The sequence below is a fragment of the Bubalus kerabau genome, chromosome 6 (assembly GCF_029407905.1).
Source record: "Bubalus kerabau isolate K-KA32 ecotype Philippines breed swamp buffalo chromosome 6, PCC_UOA_SB_1v2, whole genome shotgun sequence".
Lineage (NCBI taxonomy): Eukaryota > Metazoa > Chordata > Mammalia > Artiodactyla > Bovidae > Bubalus > Bubalus kerabau.
In genome coordinates this window covers 89240514-89258620 of record NC_073629.1, presented here as the reverse complement: position 1 = coordinate 89258620, position 18107 = coordinate 89240514, and the positions used below count along the sequence as shown (strand labels likewise).

The following is an 18107-nucleotide window of genomic DNA, read 5'->3' as shown; positions in this document are numbered from 1 at the left end:
AGGCCAGGTAGCCATTCAACCTATAGCTACTGAGTATCTGCTATGTGCTGGTCGTTAGATGCTGGAAGAGAAAAGAAAAAAAGAAAAAAATTCTCAGCCAAGTTTTTATGGAAGGATAGATACATACATATGCATATACATAAATATATAAAAGAATATGCTTATGGAAGCTAAATACATATTTAGACAGGTAATTGGTTTCTTCTTCATCCAGCACGTATTTCCTAGGGGCCCATTACTTGACTAGAAGTCCCAGGCCATGGGGATACAGAAAACACACAGCCAGCCCTGCTCTCAGGCCTCACTTGCTGGAGGAGAAGTTAACATATGAACAAGGGTTTGTATCCCTGGGGTTTGAGTTTGCCTCTCCTTTTAAACTCTCAGATGTCACTTTGCTCTGTGTTTAGAATGTCGAAGTGCTTTGAGTGGACACCACTTCAAGGCAGTGATTCTTAACCAGAGGCTCTTTACCCCCCAGGGGACAGTATCTGAAGACATTTTTGGTTGTCAGATGGTGGGAGGAGATGCTACTGACATCAGCTGGGTACAGGCCAAGGATACTGCAAGCCATCCTATACTGTACATCATCTGGCACAAAATGTCAACAGTGCTAAGATTGAAGGGCTTCCCAGGTGGTGCAGCGGTAAAGAATCCGCCTGCCAATGCAGGAGACTCAAGAGATACAGATTTGATCCCTGAGTTGGGAAGATCCCCTGGAGGAGGAAATGGCAATCCAGTCCAGTATTCTTGCTGGGAAATTCCATGGACAGAGGAGCTGGCGGGCAATGGTCCATGGGGTCACAAAGGGTCAGACACGACTGAATGACTGAGCACAATGCTGATAGTGAGAAATCCTGATGAAAGTATGTTTGGCCATTCTAAAAATATTAGGGTTAAACTTTCAAACTAAGGGACATTTATAGAATTGGAAAATTGAGAAAGATGCCTGTGGTTAAGTTTAAAAAAAAAATCTAAAGAATCAAAAAAAAACTATTCAGTTGGATTTGCATGGAAATAATAAACATGTGCAGGCTGCATTAATGTTTGCCTTACCCAAGAGGAAATTCAGGGACATTTACAAATTATGACAATTTTCTTATACATGCCATAAAATGGTGTGTTTAATACCTCCTGATTTACCAGGGGGAGAACAGTACTCCAGTCTGCCTTTGGTTTTCCACCTTGTGGGACCCACTGTTTAAGGCCTTACATCTCTCAGTTACGAGAACTTATCTCCAGAAAGACACATGGGCCCTGAGGCCTCCTTCAAGATTTGAAGAAGGCTGTAATTCAACCATCAGACAATCAATATTCCAATTTGGAATTTAGTGCTTTGGAGCCACCAGAATGTTCAGAAACACACATAAAGGATCTGTTTATGATTGAGGCCCAAATCATATTTATAATAAAATCACCTAATAAAAACAGTAATGACCTCCGGCTGACTTAACACAGCATGCTTTGGCTCACAAGCTCCCTGAAAGGATTTTCACAGCCCTTGCCTTCAAGATAATACATCTAAGCTCCTATTTTTTTTTTCCCTCCCCCCCAAGGCTGAAGAGCCCAGACAGAAGAAAAAAAAAAAGAAACTATCACTTTGCTCGTATAGTGCCAACATGCACAGTATGTATGGCAGATTATCTTGTAATAATATGATATTGTCCTCAAGAACTCTCGCCGCTCATACATGTGACCTTTAAGACGAACGTATAATAAACTCCTTGGTTCATCCCCTTTACAAGCAAAATTCAGTCTCTCCCCCCTTCCATGGCTACCTTACAAATAAATCAAGGTGCCCACTGACTGACACATTTAGCTGCTGGTCTGTTTGCCCTATCCCTCTGCCTCCTCTGACCAGCTTCCATGACCCCTTAATGATGCTCAGAGGCTATAAAATTTTAACAACACATAGCTGGGCTGATAATCCAAGTGAGCAGTTAAGAGCATATAAAGTTTCCTGGGAGAGAGAGCATGGAGAAAGGGGAGAGAGAGAGAGAGAGAGAGAGAGAGTGTGTGTGTGTGTGTGTGTGTGTGTGTGTTTAACAGAAACAGTCCTGGTACAACCCTCCAGGCCTAGCTGCAAACACCTGTATTTAATGGAAAATAAAAGCGTGCGTGCTTAGTCACTTCCGTCGTGTCCAACTGTCTGCGACCCCATGTACCATGGCCCACCAGGCTTCTCCGTCCATGGGATTCTCCAGGCAAGAATACTGGAGTGGGTAGCCATTTCCTTCTCCAGTGACAAAGTATGAAGTGAGTGAAGTGAAGTCGCTCAGTCATATCTGACTTCTTGCGACTCCATGGACTGTCTACCAGGCTCCTCCATCCATGGGATTTTCCAGGCAAGAGTACTGGAGTGGGGTGCCATTGCCTTCTGGAAAATAAGAGAACCGTGCAAGTGCAAAGCAAGGTGGAGTGGTCTGAAGAGATCTCAACTTCTCAAACTAAATGAGTTTATCTCCTTTCCAAATTGCTCAGGCTCTACATTTTATCATCTATGAGCTACTGTTTCCACATCTGGAAATTACTTCCTGAATCTATTAGCAAAAGTGGATGAAAGGAAATCAGCAGTCGCAAATTCTGGTCCAAGTGGAATAAATCAGAAAGGGTGGCTCCCCTTGACAATGGCACAGACATGAACATATTTCAAGAACATAATCGCTGGGTCTTATAAAATTCAAGTTCAATTTTTTCCCACTACAAATTTTATATCTGCATCACCATTTTGAAATGCACATCAGAAGATACTTAAAGGATTATTAAAGAACTGGATATAATTTTTCCAGCCTATTTCAGACCCCTCCAGGAAGCATATCCCAAAGGGGAAAAAGCAGTATGTGCTTTTTAATTGAGTAAAATTCTGGCTTGAAAATCCTTACTATGGCATGCCCAGAAAGACAGGTCCCTTTGCAGGTATCTGAATTTGTTGACACAGGCATGCTAAGTATACTCGTGACAAATTAAAACACACAAAACAATTAACAAACAAAAAGTTTAACAGTAAACATCTGTCGAATGAACAAATGGATTATTTTATTATTGATGAAAGGGCTAAATATTTTGACAGGAAAGTAAACAAGAAAAGAAACAAAAAAGCTCTAAGAATGGATAAGCATTTTCATCAAAGCCATTATAATATGGATCACCTAACGGTACAAAGTTTTGTCATTTCAATGCATGAATCACTGATAAATCAAGAACATGTAAATCTTTTTTAACTCATTTTAAACATCTATATTAACATATTAATTCTTGCCTGGAAAGCAAAATTTTGATGGAAGGAAATGACCATACAATTTAGCATTCTACCAATATTTGACATAAAAAGAAATTTATCCCAAAGTAAACTGCCTAGATAAATTCAGAGCTGCATTATTTGGGGGGAAAAAATGAAAGTGTTAAGTTGCAAAGAGATTTAACCTTTCTGAGAGACATGGCTGATTCCCTCCACAGTCCCTGCCCCTATCATCTCTTTGGCCTCTGCTCTCATATAGGACAACCTGGCGCCCTCTGAAGGTTCTGCCTGGGTAGGTCTCAATCCTGATGGCCCATTATAGTTACTTATGGACTTTTCATAAATCACCTAAGTTGCATTCCCTGAGATGATGATGTAATTGCTTTGGAACTGGCCTGTGCATAGTATTTATTCCATAAATTTTAATATACAGCCAGCACCTGGGGAGCTCTGCCTCATCCCAGGAGTGTAGCTACAAGCCCACCCTGGAAGGCTGGAAGGCTGAAAGTCCTCCCTAAATTTTCACAGGGCTCAGCATCCCATCTTTTAGTGGTGGGTCCTGCTATGACTCGCCAATCTGTCCCAGGTCTCAGGGTTCTTTCTGCCTGGTTTTGGAGACACTAATCTGAAATGATGGTACCTTCATTTACAGCTTGTTTCATCACCCTGATAGACCCTTTGGTCTATCTTTGGCTGTGCCAGAGGATGGCACATTTGGCAGCTGATAGGGACAATGCAGGGCTTCCCAGGTGGTGCTAGTGGAAAACAATCTGCCAGGGCAGGAGACACAAGAGACAAAGGTTCAATTCCTGGGTTGGGAAGATACCATGGAGTAGGAAAGGGCTACCCACTTAAGTGTTCTAGCCTGGAAGATTCCATGGACAGAGGGGCCTGCCTGGCAGGCTACAGTCTGTGGGGTTGCAAAGAGTCGGACACGACTGAGCATGTAAGCACACATGGGGACAATGGGGTTCCTGTGGGCTTAGTCTCAAGCTTACCCTAAGAGACGTACTCCAAGCAAACAAGTAGCTGTCTCTTCTCCCACTTGTTTCCTCCACCACAGCTGAGCCCTTACTATCCTGTTAAGTGGTTGACCCACAGGTGCTTGCTGACCCCTAGAACTGCCCTTGAAGTCATGCAACACTATGAGCACCACTAAAGGAGTAGGAGAAACTGAGGTGATGTCCTTGTCTCAGGCCACAGAGCCAGGAAGCTGCCAAGGTGAGACATGAACCCACCTCTGATGACAGAGGCCACCTGTCCTAGTCTGCTCAGGCTGCTACGACACAGCACTACAGACTGCGGGGCTTGAACAACAGAATTTTATTTCTCACAGTTCTAGAAGCTGAAAGCTCAAGGTACCAGCCAGTGTGGTGTCTGATGGAGTCCACCTTCTACTCTGTAAGTAGTTCTCTACAGTATGTCCTCACCTCCAGAAGGGGGAGAGCATCTCTCTGGGGCCTCTTTGCTAAGGGCACTTATCTCATTCATGAGGGTTCCACCCTCATGACCAAATCAGTTCAGTTCAGTCACTCAGTCATGTCCAACTCTTTGTGAGCGCATGAACAGCAGCACGCCAGGCCTCCCTGTACATCACCAGCTCCCGGAGTTCACTCAAACTCACGTCCATTGAGTCAGTGATCCCATCTAACCATCTCATCCTCTGTCATCCCCTTCTCCTCCTGCCTTCAATCTTTCCCAACATCAGGGTCTTTGCCAATGAGTCAGCTCTTCGCATCATGTGGCCAAAATATTGAAGTTTCAGCTTCAACATCAGTTCCTCCAATGAACACCCAGGACTGATTTCCTTTAGGATAGACTGGTTGGATCTCCCTGCAGTCCAAGGCACTCTCAAGAATCTTCTCCAACACCACAGTTCAAAAGTATCAATTCTTCTGTGCTCAGCTTTCTTTATAGTTCAACTGTCACATCCATACATGACTACTAGAAAAACCACAACCTTAACTAGATGGCCCTTTGTTGACAAAGTAATGTCTCTGCTTTTTAATATGCTGTCTAGGTTGGTCATAACTTTCTTTCCAAGGAGAAAGCATCTTTTAATTTCATGACCGAGTAAGCACCTCCAAAAGTCCCACCTCCAAATATTACATTGGAGTTAGGGGTCAAATATGAACTAGGGCCGGGGGAGGGGGGAGCACAACATTCTGGTTACAGCAGTCACACTTCCAAACCCTTTGTGCTTGCTCTGACCCAGGTACTGCACTAAGTTCTTTATATAGATTTGCACATTTCATCCTACTAGACCCCTATGTGGCTGGTCAGACAGGGAGACTGAGGCACAGGCAAGAATATGCCATGTGGCTAGGTCCCAGAGCTAGCCAATGCTCAAGGCAGGTATTGAGTCCAAGCTGCTTGTCTCTAGAGTCCAGACTCTGGACCACTCAGCCCCTTCCCCTTGTCAAGCACCACACCGGGCTGTCCCGGAGGTGACAGCAGCTCCTGGCCCTGTCATCTCTCTCAGGACCCTGCACACTAGGGATATAAGTGGCTGCTTCCAACACAGGCTGAAGCTACCTGCATGTACTCACTCCCATCTCCTTTGAATCTAATACGGTACCCAGCATATTGAATAAGGAGCTGTTCTATCCATGTATCTATTCCTTCATTCAATGGACATTTTGTGCACCACCTTCTGTAGCTTCCAGGGATAGAAAAATGACCCGATTGTGATTGCAGTCTTTTGGGAGTTTATGTAAGTGTGGAGGCAGGGACACAGCTGTCACACACCACGATGAGTGTGCTAACAGAGAAATAAACAAGGCATGGGACGGGATGGACTACAAGTGATTCAACAGTAATGCAGAAAGCCCAGCGTCCCCCCTTCATGACTCCACTGTCCTGTCTTCCATATCCACCCAACCCACAAAATATGCCACTTTTCTTAAAAATTTCCCAACACTGGCAGCTATGCCAGAGCTGATGGCAAAGCACTGCAGTTTTGAAGTATGCAGTCCCTGGCTGAGCCCCTTCTACTCCTAGCCCTGGGCTTCTCTAATCCGTCAGCAGATATTTACAGTGATTGGCTCAATGGGCAGAGTATCACACAGCTTTGGTCTGGTCTGGTCTTACTCACTGACGGGAACTGTCACGGGGAAGCCTGTACTGCCTAGTGGAATAATGCCTACACTGCTCTAGCTTGGAAAGGTCCATTAGCCTCCTCTAGGTGTAAGGAAAAACTTGATTCTTTGTTTCTCACCATACGGTCTACTGCTAGAGGATTTATGAACTGCAAGAATTCATACATGAAGTTCAACCCTGCATGAATGCAGGAATACTGGACTGTTTTACTCACCACTGTATCCCCAGGGCCAGAAACAGTCCCTGGTAACATATTGGGCGCTCAGTAAATATCTGTTGGATGAATACAGAATACCTATTTGCTTACATGTTTGTTTTCAGCTACTTGTGAGCTTCTTGGAGACAGGGATGATTTTTTTTTTTTAATCTCTGGTACCTAGCAAAGTGCCTGGCATATAATAGATGCTTAATAAACGTGTCATGAATGAGTGAATGGACAGGTGGAGGGAAAAACAGAAAACTGTTCTAAGACAAAGAGACTCATCAAAGCACAAAGCTTACTAACAAATTACCATCATCAACCAGTTTTATTAAGGGACAAGACAGGGCGTTATCTCGTTTAATGTTCTTTTCAATAAAATTTCCCTTAAGCCCATGCATGCATGCATACACACTTGCAAGAACACAGAATCTCAGTGAATTATGTTAAGTCCACCTTCAAGACATGAATTTGATTATGGAATCTAACAAACTTAAAAGGCCAAAAACTGATAAGCAGTCTATTGATGTAAGGAAGTATTTCTCAGAAGCGGTCTAGGGTCTACCTACATCAAATTCACCCACAAATCTTGTTAAAAATGAAGCTATCCCAGCCCCACTACCTGTCTACACAATCAGAGTTTTGGGGGAGAGGCATCCAGTAACTGGAAATTTTGACAAGCTCTCCAGGTTATTTGCACCCACATAAAATTTGAGAATCATAGACATCTGACTTCCCTGGTGGCTCAGATGGTAAAGTGTCTGCCTACAATGTGGGAGACCCGGGTTCAATTCCTGGGTTGGGAAGATCTCCTGGAGAAGGAAATGGCAACCCACTCCAGTATTCTTGCCTGGAAAATCCCATGGACATAAGAGCCTGGTAGGCTACAGCCCATGGGGTCGCAAAGAGTCGGATATGATTGAGCGACTTGATTTTCACTTTCACTTTTCATAGGCATCTATATATTAACATATATAGTCTTCAACTTTAGCTACCACCAAGAAAGGGTGTATTTGAAAGTTAGGCAAAGGGAACTACCTAGAAGATAATACAGAGGTCTTTTGTCCAGTGAGACCTCCCTCTTAGTGACTCAAAGACTCAAAAATAGCAGTTGATGCTATGTTACCTCAGAAATTTCTACCAGTCAGGGCCCAGCAAAGTCTAGAAGACCTCCTCAATCTGGGATGACCATAGCAGAGGTTAATAAAATGACTAGGTACAAAGGTACAGGCAGGGTTACAGAGAAGCCAAAAGGGACAGGGCAGGACTGAAGGGCTAGGAGCCATTCCTGGGGAGCTGTTACAACCCCAAAGCATGAAGGGACAGGCAGAGTGGTTATTAGAACTTAATACCGAGAGGCTGGGTGGAGAAGACCATTCTATGGGTCTGTGACCTCTGGCGGAAAAAAGCAGCCAGCCTGCGGTAATCCTGAAGGGAGAGAGATGGAGAAAAAGTCCCCACCTTTACTCGGGGCCCTCCATCAGCCCCCTGCCCACGTTGCCACCAGGAAAACAAAGCAGAAGCCAGAGGACAAGCAGGCTAACAGAATCACAGAGGTCCACCTCCCAGGACCCAGAGTGGGGTGGAGGCAGGACCCAGAGAGACAAATGGAAGCTGTTCAGCACAAATCCCCAGATCTCTGAACAGAATTCCATCCTGGCACTGCATATCTGCAGCTCCTCTGCCAGAGGGCAAGTGTCTCCCAATAATTAGTAACATACATGTGTGTGGTTAGTCACTCAGTCATGTCCGACTCTTCGCAACCCCGTGTACTGTAGCCTGCCAGGCTCCATCGTCCATGGGACTCTCTAGACAAGAATACTGGAGGGGCTTGCCAGTCCCTTCTCCAGGGGATCTTCCTGAGCCAGGGAATCAAACCCTGGTCTCCCTCATTGCAGGCAGATTCTTTACAGTCTGAGCCACCAGGCAATCTCAACAACTGAAACGGCCATTAAGTTATCATGCACAGTCCCGAGGTGAGTTTGGTGACAAAACAAAAATTGGGAACACTCCACCTCTGCCTAAAAATGAAAGGGATGCAGCCATCAAAGAAATAAGAGGAGTTTTAGAGTTGAAGACCTTGTTGAAAATCCTGGGGCACTGGACCTCAAGTCTGAATGTCTTTCTCAAGGCCAAAATGGGTATAAATAAAGCCCCGTAACTCTGCCTACACTGGAATGTCTCCCCTAATCATCACATGAGATATTGGGTATTAAGTGTCTTCCTGAAATTGCCAAGCCCTATAAAATGTAAGTTATAATTGCCCCCCTAAGTACAGTGCAGATGTGCAAAATCTGAGCATGAGGAGGAGGGAGCAACTCATTTTGTTTTCACACTTGAATGATCTGTGCCCAAATCAAAGGCGAATGGCAACATATGCTTTCATGTGAGTTTCCGTATTTTTAGCAGTGCATTAGGGAGACAGAGTCACTGGGATGCACTGAATTTGGCATCGCAGCACAGCATGCCTCAGCAACTTGGAGGTGGGTTAAGAACATATGTTTAACAGCCTTTTTCATGAACCCAAAAGGGGAACAGGGAGGCTATCACTGCTTACTGAAATGGCTGCTACTTGAAGCATTTTCTACCTTTGATTAGTTTCCCTTTTAACGTAAATGAATGGTGGGGAAGTGAGATCACTGGAAGAAATGCCCCAAGACCCTGGCTTTGCAATGCTGGCTCTGTCACCAGCTGAGCTGCACCTGTGGGGTGCTGAAGCTAATGTGGAATTTTCAAACTGTGATGTGGGTGGCCTGAGGGTGATTTCTGCAGTTGTCTCAGGGCCTAACAGGAGGTTCCCTGAAGGTGAGAATGAGGAAGTGGTGAGGGGCTGCTACCTGAAAACCCCTTTCCAGGCCTTTACCAACTTCACAGTGTGGAGTTATGGGTGGAATCTCAATGCTCAACATACAAAACACATGATCAAAAAGAAAACACTTTGAAGTATATGATCTTTGGTGCTGCTGCTGCTAAGTCGCTTCAGTTGTGTACGACTCTGTGTGACCCCATAGACGGCAGCCCACCAGGCTCCGCCGTCCCTGGGATTCTCCTGGCAAGAACACTGGATCTTTAATATCCCTTAAATATGAGATAGATTTTTGAACTCCATCACATCCCATTGCATTTGAAGCTGTGGAACCAGGAGTATTTCCCAAACCTTCCTTCCAGTCTAAAGAATGAACCAATGTACCTAAAGAGCTACAAAGTAAGAATCATCTACTCAGAATGAAGTTAATACTATGGCTCACAGGCAGGTTTGTAATAAATACTTTTTTGGAATAAAGACAGACTGGGTCTTCTGCCCCAGGAATAGCTTAGCTGCTTTAGTGAGAGTGATCACTACCTGTTAGCAACTGCTACCTATGGATGGAAACACACGTGATGACCTCCATCATTCAACCAAGCAGTGCCCCCAGGGGAAGCAAACAATACTGTCTGCTTGTTCACCAGCTGGAAAAACCACCTCCCAAATTATGCAAATGATGACAAGATTCAGCATCACTCACTGGATAAAGTTTAATCTCCAAATCACACATCAAATATGATTTACCATTTGCTCCACTGGGCAAACAGGGAAGCTGAGACATGGAAGAAAGAAATGAAACTCTTGTGTTGAAGGTCAAGGACTTGTTTTAGAACTCCATCACTCATGAATACTGATTGTGGGTAAGTTACCTCATCAATCTGGCCCCAGTTTTTCCAATTGCCAAATGGAAACACAGACATTATTTCACTTTTAAATCCACGTGAAATTCATAGAAAAGTGCTTGGGATATAGTAAACACTCAGTTAATGGTAGCTACTGCTTTCATTATCTTTGTCAATAAGTTAAAATGTGCCAAGCACTTTGTCAAGGTTGAACAGACCATTCAACAAACATTTACTGAGTACCTAGGAGGTGCTGTACACAAGTCAAGAAGCAACAGTTAGAAGCAGACATGAAACAATGGACTGGCTCAAAATTGGGAAAAGAGCATGTGCAGACTGTATATTGTCACACTGTCTATTTAACTTCTATGCAGAGTACATCATGCAAATGCCAGGCTGGATGACTCACAAGCTGGAAATCAAGACTGCCAAGAGCAATGTCAATAACCTCAGATATGCAGATGATACCACACTAATGGCAGAAAGCAAAGAGGAACTAAAGATCCTCTTGATAAGGGTGAAAGAGGACTGTGAAAAAGCTGGCTTAACACTCAATATTCAAAAAAACTAAGATCATGACATCCTGTTTCATCACTTCATGGCAAATAGATGGGGAAGAAGTGGAAACAGTGGCACATTTTATTTTCTTGGACTCCAAAATCACTGTAAACAGTGACTGCAGTGATGAAATTCAAGGACACTTGCTCCTTGGAAGTTATGACAAACCTAGACAGCATATTGAAAAGCAAAGACATCACTCTGCAGACAAATGTTCATCTAGTCAAAGCTATGGTTTTTCCAGTAGTCATGTACAGACATGAGAGCTGGATCATAAAGAAGGCTGAGTGTCAAGAAGTGATGCTTTCAAACGGTGGTGCTGGAGAACACTTTTTTGAGAGTCCCTTGGACAGCAAGGAGATCAAACCAATCAATCCTAAAGGAAATCCACCCTGAATATTCATTGGAAGGACTAATGCTGAAGCTGAAGCTCCAATACGTTGTCTACTTGATGCGAAGAGCTGACTCCTTGGAAAACACCCAGATGTTGGGAAAGATTGAGGGCAGGAGTAGAAAGGGGTGACAGAGGATGAGATGGTTGGATGGCATCACCGACTCAATGGACATGAGTTTGAGCAAGCTCAGGGAGATGATGAAAGACAGGGAAGCCTGGCGTGATGCAGTCCATGGGGTCACAAAGAGTCCAGCACAACTTAGCAACTGAACAACAATAACTACAAGAGGCTAGACACAGTTCCTATTTAATTTAATCCTACAACAATATGAAGTAGGCGTTATTGTCTCCATTGTCCAGATATGAAAATCAAGCCTTAGAGAAATTATTAACAACAAACTAAATGCTTTTGAACTGTGGTGTTGGAGAAGACTCTTGAGAGTCCCTTGGACTGCAAGGAGATCCAACCAGTCCATTCTAAAGGAGATCAGCCCTGGAATTTCTTTGGAAGGAATGATGCTAAAGCTGAAACTCCAGTACTTTGGCCACCTCATGCAAAGAGTTGACTCATTGGAAAAGACTCTGATGCTGGGAGGGATTGGGGGCAGGAGGAGAAGGGGACGACAGAGGATGAGATGGCTGGATGGCATCACTGACTCGATGGACATGAGTCTGAGTGAACTCCGGGAGTTGGTGATGGACAGGGAGGCCTGGCGTGCTGCAATTCATGGGGTCGCAAAGAGTCGGACATGACTGAGTGACTGAACTGAACTGAACTGAAAGACTGTAACTGTGTGACCCAAATCTCCTAGGCTTTATCTTTCCTTGGTGCTGCTGTAAAGGTGATATGGTATTGTGCAAATAAATCAGCTAGCCCAGAGTAGGTCCTAATAAACAGTCTGTCAATAAATAGTCATTGACAGAATCATTTATGTTACCATACTGTCTAGTAAACTTTTTCCCTAATATGAGTCAATTATACACCATCTTTGTAATTTTAACACCTTTGTCTTTTCATATTGATTTTTTAAAATTTGGTATAGATTCATACTACTATTAAATGGGTGAACAATTTTTATAACACTCAAAAACAATATCTGTGTTATTCATATATCCTGGCACCTCAGAAAATCCTCATGAGACTTCTAAAAAACTATCTCTTGATCTTAAAAAATTTAGGGCAGTCAGCATATGTTTCTATGGTGTGAGGAAATGAGTTATTCCAGCTTTTAAAAATTATTTTTGCTATGTTCTATATAAGTAAAAAAAAATGTTTTAAATAGTTGCTATAACAGGATGACAACGGACATTAACTTCTGGTAAAGTGACTTTGTCTAAATTTTTTTGATCGAAGTACAGTTGATTTATAATGTTGTGTTAATTTCTGCTCTACAGAAAAAAAATATTATTCTACATTGTTGTTGTTGTTCAGTTGCTCAGTCATGTCTGACTCTTTGCGAACCCATGGACTGCAGCACGCCAGGCTTCCCTGTCCTTCACCATCTCCTGGAGCTTGCTCAAATTCATGCCCATTAAGTCGGTGATGCCATCCAACCATCTCGTCCTCTGTCATCTCCTTCTCCTCCTGCCTTCAACCTTTCCCAACATCAGGGTCTTTTCTAATAAGTCTGCTCTTCACATCAGGTGGCCAAATTATTGAAGCTTCAGCCATCAGTCCTTCCAATGAATATTCAGAATTGATTTCCTTTAGGATGGACTGGTTGGATCTCCTTGCAGGCCAAGGGACTCTCAAGAGTCTTCTCCAGCACCACAGTTCAAAGGCATCAATTCTTTGGCATTTAGTCTTCTTTATCGTCCAACTCTCACAACCATACATGACTACTGGAAAAAACATAGCTTTGACTATACAGACAAAATGATTCTACATACTGAATATTTTTTAATAAGTGATTAGCAACTCAGATAATTCAGAAAAACAGAATGGTACAAAGCCTGGAACATAATGATAATGACAATAACAACAACAACGTGTTTACTATTACTGTTATTGCATGCCAGCAATAGAGATACAAAGGTGAAATAGCATAGGTCTCTCGGCTCATACAGGTATAAGTCTAATAAGGAGACACATAAAGCAGTACCAAGCACACAATGGAATATTTTACAGCAGGAGCTAAGGTCTGTGTCTGATGAGAAAAATCAAGAAAGGCTTCATAGAAGAGGCAGCCTTCGATTTATGACACGCAAGATGAAGAGGAGTTCGTCACATACACAATTAAAGGGCACTCCTAGCAGAGAGGCTGTGTCTAAGTCCTTCTCCATAACCCAGCCAGGCAAGACATAACAGTCTGCTGATGACATCTGAAATGTAAACAGGTGATGACTACAAATCTCCTATATCCCCCCCAACCAAGCTTGTTTCACCCCTCTCCTAAAATATTTTCATTCCAGAGACTTCCAGGAGGACGACGAGGAAGAGAAAAAAAACCTCTGGGGTAATCTGTTTATTGTAAAGAAATACAACTTTTGTGTTCCTTTGTCATTCCCAAAGGGATGCTTCCATGTGACAGGCTAATCACCTGCAAAATTACCGTGAGGAGCTGGCTCTTAGTTACATACAAGCAGAACGGCATTCAGAGCATCTTCACATGGTTGGTTTTATAACTCAAGAAAGACTGTTCTGATTTAGCTTATTTTTCCAATTCAAACTCGGGAGATAATGAAACAAATGGATACTGCTACCTGTCAAATGAGAGGGAAAGAGAACCACAGGAAACAAGTCTTGGGTAATCAATCCAGGCTTCTCACACTGAGGCATGGAGACCGTGTAATCACTGTGGGGGCCAGAGCATAAAGCATAAGGCTCTTGAGTATTTTTATATAGAAGACGTTACTCTTAAAATACTGATGATGTGTCAACGCCTGTAGATTAAGTACTGCTTTGTACGGCGAAGTTGCGCACATCACTCCTGCAGATTGCTCACTGGGTTCTCGCTTGGTCTCTGTTTTTTCAGGACCAAGAAGCATCCCCACCAGTGCCCTAGCAAAGCTTTTAATGGAAAAATTTTATGAGGAAACCAGTCTCCCCACTATTTTCTCCCGCACACACCATCTGCCTTGGCTCACCCGCATGCACAGAGGCTCCAAAATCCACTGAAATAAATCTGTGGTGTCTGTACAACCAATTCTCAAAGAACACAACTTTATAGTTCTGTGGCCCCTACCAACCCCTTCATATTAACAACCGGGCACTGCTTTCAAGGTTTCTCTCAGACCTGATGGTGTGAAATTAGATTTTTAGCTCACTGCTTTCCCAGATCTAATGCTAAGCCTTGGTCCTGGGATGTCCTGACCCCGAGCGTTTTCCCAAGACAGGATGCTGAAGGTAGATGTGGCTGCTTCTTGCAGGTACCAGCAAAGCAGCTGCTGGATGGCCCTCTTACTTGTTTGTACGTACAGAGCATGTGCTCTGGAGCTTAGGTGTTTAGTTAAGTCTCTCCAGCATATAGGGTGCAATAGTGCTTTCATTCTCCTTTGCTCTCTCAGCCCAGAGACACACCCACACTGCTGCACACCTCATCCCAGGATGCATCAACAGGCAATGTGCTGGGTGTAGCTGGGAAGATCAATAACAAACCAACATCCTCACACATCAGCAAGGAGAAAACCCATGGAGATGGCTGAGGACTGGATTAGAGATACTGCTCTGCTAATCACCTACTATGAGCCACTAGCCAAGTGGCTTCCCCTCGCTGAGACTGTTTCCTCTTAATGAGGATGAATACTTACCTCTCTGTGTTGCTAAGAGGCTCGCTTGTTCATTCTTTCAACAAATGTTTACTGAGAACTCTATTAGTTTTCTACTGCTGCCCTAACAAATCATCACAAATTTACCAGCTTCAAACAACACAACTGTAACTACATTTAGTGCTGCAGAAGTCCAACAACAGTCTCACTGGGCTAAAATCAACTGTCAAGAGGGCTACCTTTCCTTCTGAAGCCTCCAATGGAGAATGCATTTCCTTGCTTTTTGTAGCTTCCAGAGGCCACTGATTCCTTGGCTTGTGGCCCTTCTCATATGGACTGCAAAGCCAGCAATGGCAGGTTGATTCCTTCTCATGCTGCCACCTTTCTGGTTCTCTGCAGCCAGGAACGGTGTCAGCTTTTAAGGACCTGTGTGATTAGACTGGGCCCACCTAGATAACCCAGGATAATCTCTCTTCTCGAGGTCCTAATCTTAATTCTATCTGCATAGTTCTTTTACCACATATTCACAGGCCCTGAGAACTAAGGCATGGAAATCTATGGGGGTCCTTATTCTGCCTATCACAAACTCACACTCTATATGTGCATGCTCAGTCATGTCTGACTCTTTTGTGACCCCATGGACTGTAGCCCAGCAAGCTCCTCTGTCTATGGGATTTTCCAGGCAGAACACTGGACTGGGTTGCCATCTCCTCTTCCAGGGGATTTACCTGACCCAGGGATCAAACCGACATCTCCTGCATTGGCAGGTGGAATCCTTACCACTAAGCCACCTGTGAACACTCTTTATACATCAGTGAACAAAAGGAAAGTCCCTACTTCAGGGAGTAAACATTCTAGTGGGTGGGGAGAGACAACAAACATTAAAAAAAAAAAAAAAGAGCAAAGTATTCAGTATGTTAGAAGCTCTGTGTACTGTGGGACAGATATAAACAGAAGAAGGTAAAGAGTATCAGGGTCGGGGGACAGACTCTAGTATTAAAGATGGTGGAAATGGGTAGAATGCATGAAGCTGAGATCATGAAAGGGTTGCAATGATTGGGAAATTAAAAGGCCATTAATTTTCAAAAATAGAGTTAAAGGATCTAGCACATAATCGTTGATGTTTCCCTTTCAACAGTGCTGATTTTCTTATGAAGAGCCCTAAAGTTTGTCCCTTTGCTTCTAAGAGTGGAGTATCTGGCCCAGTATGTGATAAGTTTTGTAGCATACTGGTGGAAGTATGCTGGAAGTTTGCTGGAAGAGTGCAGAGGTCCAGCTCTACAAATGACTGGCTGTGAGACTTGGAAACATCAATTTCCTTCTCTGGACCTCAAAGATTTCCTAGATTGACTGGCACTTACCCTGGGAACTTCACACTATTTGGAGAATAAAGATCAGTATGTGTAATCAAAAAAGAGTGGTAAAAGCATAAAGACAGAGCTATAGACTGAAAAAGTAGAATAGAGAGGCCAAAAATAAACCCTTGCATATATGGTCAAATATTAAGAACTCACATAACTCAACAACAACAAAAAACAAATAACTGAATTTAAAATGAGCAGAGGACTTCAGACTTTTTTTTTTCCAAAGAAGACATATGAATGTCTAGCAAGCGTATGAAAAGATGTTCAATATCACTCATCAATAAAGAAATACAAATCAAAACTACAATGGAATACCACCTGACATCCAAAGGAATGGCTCCTAGTTAAAAAAAAGAAAAAAGAAGTAACAAGTATTGGCATGAATGTAGAGGAAACTGCTGGAACACTTGTGCACTAATTATGGGAGTATAAAATGGTTAAGTTACTATGGAAAAACAGCATGGTATTTCTTAAAAAAGTTAAAAATAAAATCACTGTATTACCCAGTAATTGGGGTTCTACGTATGTATCCAAAAGATTTGAAACCAGAGTCTCGAGGAGGTATTTGTACACTTGTGTTCATCTCAGCACTTTTCAAAATAGCCAAGCAGTGGAAGCAACCCAAGTGTCCAATAATGGATGAATGGATAAACAAAATGTGGTACTTACATACAATGGAATATCATTTAGCCATAAAAAAAGGAAATTCTGACATAGAACATGGATAAAACTGGAGGACATTATGCTAAGTGAAATAAACCAGACCCCAATAAACAAATACTGTGTGACTGTACTTATATGAGGTACCTAGAGAAGTCAAGTTCATGGAAACAGAAAGTGAAATGGTGGATGTCATGGGCTAAGGGGTAGGAGAAATCACAGTTCTTCACTGCATTCTGCAAGAAAAAAAGTTCTAGAGACTGGTTGCACAAGAGTGTGAACATCCTCAACACTTTAAAGTAAATTTTACAGTATGTGCATTTGCTATAATAAAATTTTTCAATTTAAAAAACAGTAATGTCAGATCAGTAAGGAATACACATGTAGGATGCTTGCAAATCGTGTTAGAACTGTAAGCACTACCCCCGTGCTCTGACATGCTCTTTGATGAGAAGTGATGGGTTTTACAGAAGCACACCCTCGCTCCCAGATCCTCCCTGATACAGCACACAAAATGCGTGACTGCCCAAGGTTCACAGTAGTCGCAGGACACCATTTTGCAAGGTTTCTGTGGCAGACTGTCTTCTTCCCCCTGCCCAGATGAAGTGCTGATGGATTACTATTATTCAAACACTGCAAATCAACACAAGTAAAATATGGTACCATGTTTTGAAACAGGAGAATTAGGGCAACACTGAGTCTAGATGTTTCACATAAATTCTTCCCTAGATTTGTGTTAGCTCCCTTCAGTTTGTCTGAATTTCAGAGAAATTCATGGTCACAGACTTGGCTGAGCCTGCGTACAACAAGATGTGTGGCTGAAATGAGCTTTACAAGTTTATTTCTCTGTGCAGGCTCTGGGCATGAGAAAATCACCTTTTGAATCATTTGTAATGCATTCATTCAACAAACATTCACTTAGCAACTACCATATGCCAGCTCTAGCTGGTAATTAAGATGCAGTCTCTGCCTTCCAGGAGACTCATGGAGTTGAGGCATCAAAGACAAAAACCTGTGATTACATTTCAAAAGTGCAGAATCCAGAGGCAGGAGATAGCATGACATACTTCGGGAAAGAGTAAATACCTCAGTAAGAGTGGAATTCAGGTTTCATGGCAGCAAAAAAGAAAAAAAAAGGGGCTAAAAAGTTACTGGGTTAGAATGCAGTGCAATTAAACTCCAGCCAAATGGCAGTGTTTCCCATTAAAGATGTTCCCAAAATGGCAAGGTGCCATGGAGACG

At 43.0% G+C, this 18107-nt stretch overlaps 1 protein-coding gene and 1 pseudogene across 35 annotated transcripts in view; one reads left to right on the top strand and one right to left on the bottom strand.

Annotated features, from left to right (window-relative positions):
- Nucleotides 1-18107, bottom strand: part of DAB1 (DAB adaptor protein 1) — a 956508-nt gene that overhangs the window by 405758 nt on the left and 532643 nt on the right. The window contains exon 1 of one of the 35 annotated variants that reach the window (XM_055585745.1): nucleotides 13837-13906. The exons of the other annotated variants lie outside the window; for them this stretch is intronic. The gene's annotated coding sequence lies outside the window, so the exon portion shown is untranslated. Of the gene's footprint in view, nucleotides 1-13836; nucleotides 13907-18107 lie in introns of those variants that run through there. 35 annotated transcript variants of the gene reach the window in all.
- Nucleotides 1-18107, top strand: part of LOC129656472 (40S ribosomal protein S6-like) — a 64384-nt pseudogene that overhangs the window by 7194 nt on the left and 39083 nt on the right.